Below are 8,565 nucleotides of genomic sequence, written 5' to 3'. Positions count from 1 at the left end.
CAACAGGGCCCCCGACCTCCTGGAGCTGGCAGCCTAGTGGGAGAGAAGGCATGTGATGAACAGCGATAAATAATCTATGAATTTGTGCATGACGGGAAAGCACATTCACTTTGCATTATGAATCAGTCTTTCAACTAAATATTTCTCAAGCTCCTGCAGGAGAAGACTGCCTCTTCTTCCCAGGACCATCCCCTCACCGCCCGCCAGCCCGTGTCTCAGCAATGACCTGCCTCATCTTCCCAGGACCTTTCCCCACTCCGGAGCTTTGGTCTCAGCAATGAATCCTCAACCCGTACCCCAGGGTGGGAGTCACCCTGGAGGGAGCTCTGTGCCCCTCAGACGCCACACTCCAGCTCTCTTGAGAGGGGCTGAGGACGCGTGGGATCAGCATTTCTCCTAATAACCTGAATTGGAACCTAAAGCTAGTTGTTCTAGAAATACTGTTTTAGGGTGGTTAGACTTTTAAGTGCTCTAATTTAGTTGTACATTAATGGATTAAAGTATCATGAATGAATTGGCTTATTTATTGTTATACTTGTAACCCACCTCTTCCTATTCTGGATTTTAAGCATAAATAACTAAAATATAATTAAACTTTTGGAACACACGTTGTTTTGCTAATTTGTATTCTTCTCTTAGATGTTTGATGTAGATTATTCTCTGCTGCTGCTAAGTTGCTCCAGTTGTGTCCGACTCTGTGCGACCCCATAGATGGCAGCCCACCAGGCTCCGCCGTCCCTGGGATTCTCCAGGCAAGAACCCTGGAGTGGGTTGCCATGTCCTTCTCCAATGCATGAAAGTGAAAAGTGAAAGTGAAGTCACTCAGTTGTGTCTGACTCTTAGCGACGCCATGGACTGTAGCCTACCAGGCTCCTCCATGGGATTCTCCAGGCAAGAGTACTGGAATCGGTTGCCATCCTTCTCCAGGGGATCTTCCCGACTAAGGGATCGAACCCGGGTCTCCCACATTCCAGTAACATGCTTTAACCTCTGAGCCACCAGGGAAGCCCCAGATTATTCTCTGCTGCTGCTGCTAAGTCACTTCAGTTGTGTCCAACTCTGTGCGACCCCATAGGCGGCAGCCCACCAGGCTCCCCCATTCCTGGGATTCTCCAGGCAAGAACACTGGAGTGGGTTGCCATTTCCTTCTCCAATGCATGAAAGTGAAAACTGAAAGTGAAGTCGCTCAGTCGTGTCTGACGCTTAGCGACCCCATGGACTGCAGCCTACCAGGCTCCTCCGTCCATGGAATTTTCCAGGCAAGAGTACTGGAGTGGGGTGCCGTTGCCTTCTCCGAAGAACGTTATTACTGATAGAACTGGTCTATTAGTCAAATGGATAGATTTATTGTTCTGATAACACTTTTAGAATCATGAAAGACCTTTGTCACCTTATGTCTCTTTAAAGCAAAGCATATATTATGAAAGCCTCCAAGCTAGGTTTCAACAGTATGTGAACTGAGAACTTCTGGATGTTCAAGCTGGGATTTGGAAAAGGCAGAGGAACCAGAGATCAAATTGCCAACATCTTTTGGATCATAGAGAAAGCAAGAGAATTCCAGAAAAATATCTACTTCTGCTTTATTGACTATGCTAAGGCCTTTGTGTGGATTACAATAAACTGTGGAAAATTCTTCAAGAGATGAGAATACCAAACCATCTTACCGGCCTCCTGAGAAACCTGTATCAGGTCAAGAAGCAACAGTTAGAACCAGACATGGAACAATGGACTGGTTCCAAATTGGGAAAGGAGTAAGACAAGGCTGTATATTGTCACCCTGCTCATTTAACTTACATGCAGAGCACATCACCTGAAATCCTGGGCTGGATGAAGCAAAGGCCAGAATCAAGATTGCCAGGAGAAACATCAATAACCTCAGATATGCAGATGACACCGCCCTTATGGCAGAAAATGGAGAGGAACTAAAGAGCCTCTTGATGAAAGTGAAAGAGGAAAGTGAAAAAGTTGGCTTAAAATTTAACATTCAGAAAACTAAGATCATGGCATCCAGTTCCATCACTTCATGGCAAATAGATGGGAAAACAATGGAAACAGTGACAGACTTTATTTTCTTGGGCTCCAAAATCACTGCAGATGGTGACTGCAGCCATGAAATTGAAAAGACACTTGCTCCTTGGAAGAAAAGCTATGACCAACCTAGACAGCATATTAAAAAGCAGAGACATTACTTTGCCAATAAAGCTCCATCTAGTCAAAGCTATGGTCTTTCCAGTAGTCATGTATGGATGTGAGAGCTGGACTCTAAAAAAAGCTGAGCACCAAAGAATTGATGCTTTTGAACTGTGGTGTTGAAGACTCTTGAGAGTCCCTTGGACTGCAAGGAGATCAAACCAGTCAATTCTAAAGGAAATCAGCCCTGAATATTCATTGGAAGGACTGATGCTGAAGTTGAAGCTCCAATACTTTAGCTACCTGATGCGAAGAACTGACTCACTGGAAAAGATCGTGATGCTGGGGAAGATTGAAGGCAGGAGGAGAAGGGGGCAAAAGAGGATGAGATGGTTGGATGGCATCATCAACATGAACATGAGCTTGAACAAGCTTCGGGAGTTGATGATGGACAGGGAAGCCTGGCCTGCTGCAGTTCAAGAGGTCTCAAAGAGTCGGACATGACTGAGCAACTGAATTGACTGACTGTGTTCCTTGAAAATGAATTTGTTTTTCTATAACAAAGTCTGGATGAAAAGTGAGCCTAAAATGATCTGTGAAATGTTTAATTTCTTTCTTTTCTGAGTCAAATTTAAAGTAAACTCAAAGAGGAATGAGAGCTTGAGAGTCTGCTGCCATGAAATCTACTGGGCTCAACAAAGAAGGTCTGTGTGCTTAGAGGGGTCTTAGCCCCTCCCCACACCCGCAGCCTTTGGTAGCAGTGACTTATGGGCTCTGAGGTGCTGTGCCCCAAACAAACCCCAAAACTGCCGAGAGCTTGACAGGACCATCAGTCATGGTGCCCACTCAATTTTGCACCCTGTTGAGTCAGCAGCCTAGATTTAAGCGTTGGGTTTTGTTGCATGTTTCATGGGGCTGGGCCAGAAATTCCTTCTTGTATTTAGCTGTGGGTTTCTTGTTCACAAAGCCTGGGCCAGCTCATGCCCTAGTGGCTTCTACAGTCTCTCTCTCTCTCTCCCATTTGTTCTTAAACCACAGGTGTTGTGACAGGAAGATTTTATTCCACAGGTAACACAGCCCTTCTTTCCTTTTAAGAATTCCCTAGAAAGAGAGAAGTGAGGTTTTCAAACAAACAAACAAACAAACAAAATTCAGATTGCCCAATTCCCACAAAAAGAGAATGTCTTTTTTTTTTTTTTTTTAGTCTGTGAAGCCGTCCCTGTGTCTGTCAGGTTCTGCCATCGGGGTGGGGGGTGTGCCACAGATGGTTGTCTGGACGTCGCCCCCCGTCCCCCACCAGCATCACAGGCATCCTTGAGTTCCAAGCTTAGTCTGCAGGATCTGTCTACACAGCAGCCTGGGTTGGAGCGGCCGCATGCCCACACCCAGCAGGCAGCCTGTGCTGGAGAAAATCCCACCCCATGGCAGCTGGCCTGACTCCAAAACTCTGGCTCTGGCCTCAGCTGGTACCCCACTGCAGGCGCCCCTGCTGACCCCCATGCTGGACGGGAGCTCTGAGTGGTGCTTTGCAAATCATCTGGCTTCCAATGCTTGGAGCCAGTATTGTCCGCCACTCACTGACCTGAGCAGCCACCTGTAGGGGCAGTGGCTTGGTTCTGGAAGGCCTCCGGCTTCTGGACACACAGAAAAGGCTCCTTGACCTGGGTTTGTGTTGTTTCCTGTGTTGAGAGCCAGTTGAGCCGAAGTTTGTCTCCTTCTCAAACTCCAGATGAGCACTTATTCTATCAAATCCCCTAAATTTAAGACTCCATCACCAATACATGTTTGGCCACAGCCTTGCCATCAGTGACAGGGGCCAGGGTCCTCACTGAACCTGGCTCCATGCCTCTTCCCTTGTCTTCTAACGGCTTCTCAGGGTTAATTCAGCCAGAGGGAAGCCTGACAAGGGACAGGCAGTTGGGGTTGGGGAGCAGGAAGCTCAGTGGCTGGGGTTTCATCAGGGGTCCTGCAGCCATGAGCTGGGGGCCCTGTGATCGCCCAGCCTGCCTTCTGACACATAACCTTAAAGAGAAGGTTGCCTGGTAAGCACACACAAACTCATTCTTCTAAAGCAGTACTGATCATGTTGCTTTATTTACTCGTCACATTCATCTAGTCCCTTGCCAAGGGCCTCTCTACCTCTGCACCCAGCCCTCTCCCTCTCTGCCCATCAGCCTGCATTCATCCATCTCTTTGCCAGTTTTCACTAAATCTGGTTCACGTTCTATCTCCAGGACCAACCCCACTGCTGCTGGGATCATCCTCTTGACCCACAGCTGGGTGAGCCTGTCTGTCTGTAACCCTGTGGGCTCCTCCCCCTCCAAGGGTATGCCCAGGGCAGCTGGCGTCCACCACAGGGCTTGTCTGGTGTCCACCGCAGGACTGACCTTGTCCCCCAGCCCCCTCTGCATCTTCCTAAAGATGAGCTGATGCCAGATGCCCAGCGTCATCTCCCTCAGCACCTCACTACTCAGCCTAGACACATGTCACCCTCCCCCTCATGTCCCACCAGCCCTGAGTCCACTACAGTCTTGCAGGGGTCAGAGTGAGGGGTCACGCTGGCTGCAGGTCACCCATACTTTCCTTTGGGGAGCCTTGGGGTGTCTCTGCCACCAGAGATGGATTTTCATCCCAGTTACCTGCCCTGCTCCGGGCAAACTTGTCTGTGACCCAGTGATGGTAGCTTCTGTCCTGCAGAGCTGTTGCTGGGACTAGAAGAAGTCGTTTTCTAGATGCATTTCTGAACACAAGGCTGATACACAGCAAGAGCTCAAAGCAGACTGTTTCCACCCTCTTTTCCAGCAGAGAGCTGATGAGCCCCCGTCCAGTGGACCTTTGCTCAGTAGCTCTTCCCCGAGTGCCCACTGCGGGCTGAGGACCTACTTCCTGCATCACATGAGACAGTCTGCCCCCTTGAAGGAGTTTAGGGCTGACTGTGGGGGCGGGGCAGGTACAGGTGTGTGAGAAGGTACACAGGGCATCTCACGGAGTCAGGGGCAGGTGAGATTACCTACAGAGTGGGGAGAGAGGGGAGGAGGCTGCCCAAGACACAGTAGGTGCTCAGGGAGCATCTCTGAATATGCCACATGTTACCCAAGTGTCTGACTGAAGGAGAAGGACAGGACGCAGGGGCAGGCAGTTGGAGGCTTTGTGGCCTTGTTCCCTTGGGGCGGGCCTTTTGGGTTCCTTCTCGGGGGCAGCCCAGTGTTTCTGTTTTTCGGGCTGGAACTCCTGTTTGGCGCTTCCAGGGGGAACTGCCTGACCTGGACACGGAAAAGGTTATTCCAGGACTGACGATCAGGGAAAAAGGCGTCATCACCTGACAATCCTTTGGAGTTTTATTCAGCCTCGCGCAGAGTCCTAATGGTTTTTGCAGGAGGTGTGGGATGGAGGACTGTCTGAGTCACAGGGAATCTCTTCAGCTGGCAATCCTGAGAGGCCTGTGGAGGGAGGAGGCGGCGGACTCCCCCAGAACATCCCGGAATGTGCCAAGCGGCACAGCCTGTGAAACACAAACCTTCCAAGAGACACTGAGTATCCACTCTCTTGGAGAGGGTGCGCATTCCAGGACGTGTCTGGGGCCTGGGTCACACATCACAAGCTACTATTATAGGTGTAAGACTTTATGAAGACCATCTGTGTTCCAAGCGCTGAACTTAAAGATGTCGGCTGCCCAATGCAGTGGGGCTCGGGGCTGGTTGGGAGCCTGCCTCTCTCCCTCTGGGCTCGCAGGCCCGAGGGCAGTGTGGAGAGTCACCATGTGACTTAAACACAAGAATGGGACCAGAGGTGACTGTGTGGTTTCCTTTACTTTGCAGATCACATTAATCCTAGTCCGTCAACTGGTGGCACCCCACTCTAGTACTCTTGCCTGGAAAATCCCATGGATGGAGGAGCCTGGTAGGCTGCAGTCCATGGGGTTGCTAAAAGTCAGACACAACTGAGCGAGTTCACTTTCACTTTTCACTTTCATGCATTGGAGAAGGAAATGGCAACCCACTCCAGTATTTTTGCATAGAGAATCCCAGGGACGGGGGAGCCTGGTGGGCTGCCGTCTATGGGGTTGCACAGAGTCGGACACGACTGAAGCGACTTAGCAGCAGCAACTGAAGCATGGCTTTTCTTATAAAACATCAGTTGAATATAGGGTCAGTGTGTTAGAGGTTGGTGTCTGTATCTTGAATGGATTGAGTGTAGTCATGCATATAGAGAACCCAAAGGACATTTTCTAGGTGCTGCAGTTTCGACGGTTTCTTCCCGCCTCTCTTCCTTAGGCTGAGGTCACTCATTTCCCTTCTGAATGACACACTCGGGTCTTTGGGGGTGAAAGGAGCCAGAGAGGATGGGCTGAGATTCTAGTATTGATGCTATATCATGCAGCACACGTGGCTGCAGCTTGAACTGAGAGCGGCAGTGGGGTCACAGAGGAGGGAGGGACAGAGAGTGGAAGCACAGAAGCAGAGGTGAGAGCGGGCAGCACAGGGCTGTCCCCTTACATGCAAACTGCAAGTGGTCCATGTGGCCGGTGATGCACTGGCCAGCGAACTCGTGCTTACTGATCCCTGTGTCTCTGAAGCACTGTTTGTCTTTGATTCCCCCAGAAATCTTTCCTTCTGTCATCTTTTCTCATGGCACAGCCTCAGCTACTTTTGTTCCGCCGGTTCCCATTTTTTAAGATGCTCCGGGGAGGTTGAATTTGAACTTGATAGTGAGAGTTGTGAACTGGGATGAGGGAGGAAGGCAGAGGGAGAATGGGAGTAGGAAAAGAAAAAGTGGGATGGAGAATTAGGTGAACATTTTGTGGCCAGGGAGCGTCGAAGCTCAGAAGAGCACCTTTATCCACTGAATTTACAAATTCACGTGAATTTAATACAGTGGTCTCACTGTTGTGGTGTTATTTCTCTTTTCTTTGGGAAAAAGTGGGATGGAAACCGGTTTTCTACTTTTCTTCTTGGCTGCAGAAGAGCACAAGGCAGTTACAAAACTGTGCAAATATGATGTGAAATACCATAGCTTTGTAATTACCAACCCAAACCCTAGGTGCCTTCCAGGTTGTGCTGCCACAAAATTGCTGCATAGTTCTCACAAACTTCATCAAACCCCATAAGATAATCTTAATCTTTTCAACTTTTTATGGTTTTGAAAGTCAGAAAAAGCTTTCCTTTAGTTATGAGACATGAAAAGTCCTAAAGCTTAGAGTCACTTTAAAAATATGCATATATGAAAAGGCACAGACTGTTTTAAAATTAAAAGACATTTTGCTTTCACAGCCCTTTAAAGGGCCAAAAATTCATGCGACATACTTGTCTCAAACTTGGGAAGATCCCCTGGAGAAGGAAATGGCAACCCACTCCAGTATTCTTGCCTGGAGAATTCCATAGACAGAGGAGCCTTGTGGGCTACAGTCCATGGGGTCACAAAGAGTTGGACACGACTGACTGACTAACTTTGCTTTACTTGTCTCAAAAGCTAATCCTGTGAGCGGTTTGTCACCTGCCCTCAACAACATTAGAAGGGAATAGTCTGAAATCAATAAAGTGTTATTGAGCATTTTCTTTTTGATGAAAACCATTGTTTTTTCTACTGTTCTAGAATTATTTACTACTGAAAAGAGATACTTAAAATTTTCTTTTTGGAATATAGAAAATATTCATATGTTCCATTTACATATCAAAATTATATTAAAATGTACACTCAGAGAAGTCTTGCTCCCATATAAGCCCTCAGTTTCTGATGATCCATCTTGTTATTTTTTTTTTTTTTTACATAAATAAGCAAACACACACACACACACTTCCTCTCCTTCCTTTCACAAAAGACTGGACACTAAATTAACTGTTCTATACCTTGTGTTTTTTACTTAACAGTGTATGCTCTTATCCATTGTTAAACTGAACTACATTGTTCTAGAATTTACTAAAATACTATCTTATATACAATTTTAAAATACAACATTTAATGGTTTTTGTTTAGTAGAATTTATTTATGCAATAAGTTTAGGTGATTCAAGAATCCGAACAACATAAAACTGGTATATTGAGGATTCCTATCTGGTTCTTCCCACATCCCTCCCCACCTCTATACACTTAGCTGCTGCTGCTGCTAAATCGCTTCAGTCGTGTCCGACTCTGTGCGACCCCATAGATGGCAGCCCACCAGGCTCCCCCGTCCTTGGGATTCTCCAGGCAAGAACACTGGAGTGGGTTGCCATTTCCTTCTCCAGTGCATGAAGGTGACAAGTGAAAGTGAAGTTGTTCAGTCGTGTCTGACTCCTAGCGACCCCATGGACTGCAGCCTACACTTAGAGGCACCCTTTATTTATCCTTTTAAATCATTTGGGTTATTTTATTGTAAATGTGACTCAGCTATTATTTGGCCCACTTCTATACACAGAATGGGTCATTCTACAGGTATATTCTGCCGTTTGGGTTTTCA

Source organism: Bos taurus, chromosome 24, assembly GCF_002263795.3.
Source record: "Bos taurus isolate L1 Dominette 01449 registration number 42190680 breed Hereford chromosome 24, ARS-UCD2.0, whole genome shotgun sequence".
Lineage (NCBI taxonomy): Eukaryota > Metazoa > Chordata > Mammalia > Artiodactyla > Bovidae > Bos > Bos taurus.
The sequence above is the reverse complement of the archived record's forward strand: the minus strand, read 5'-3'. Positions refer to the sequence as shown.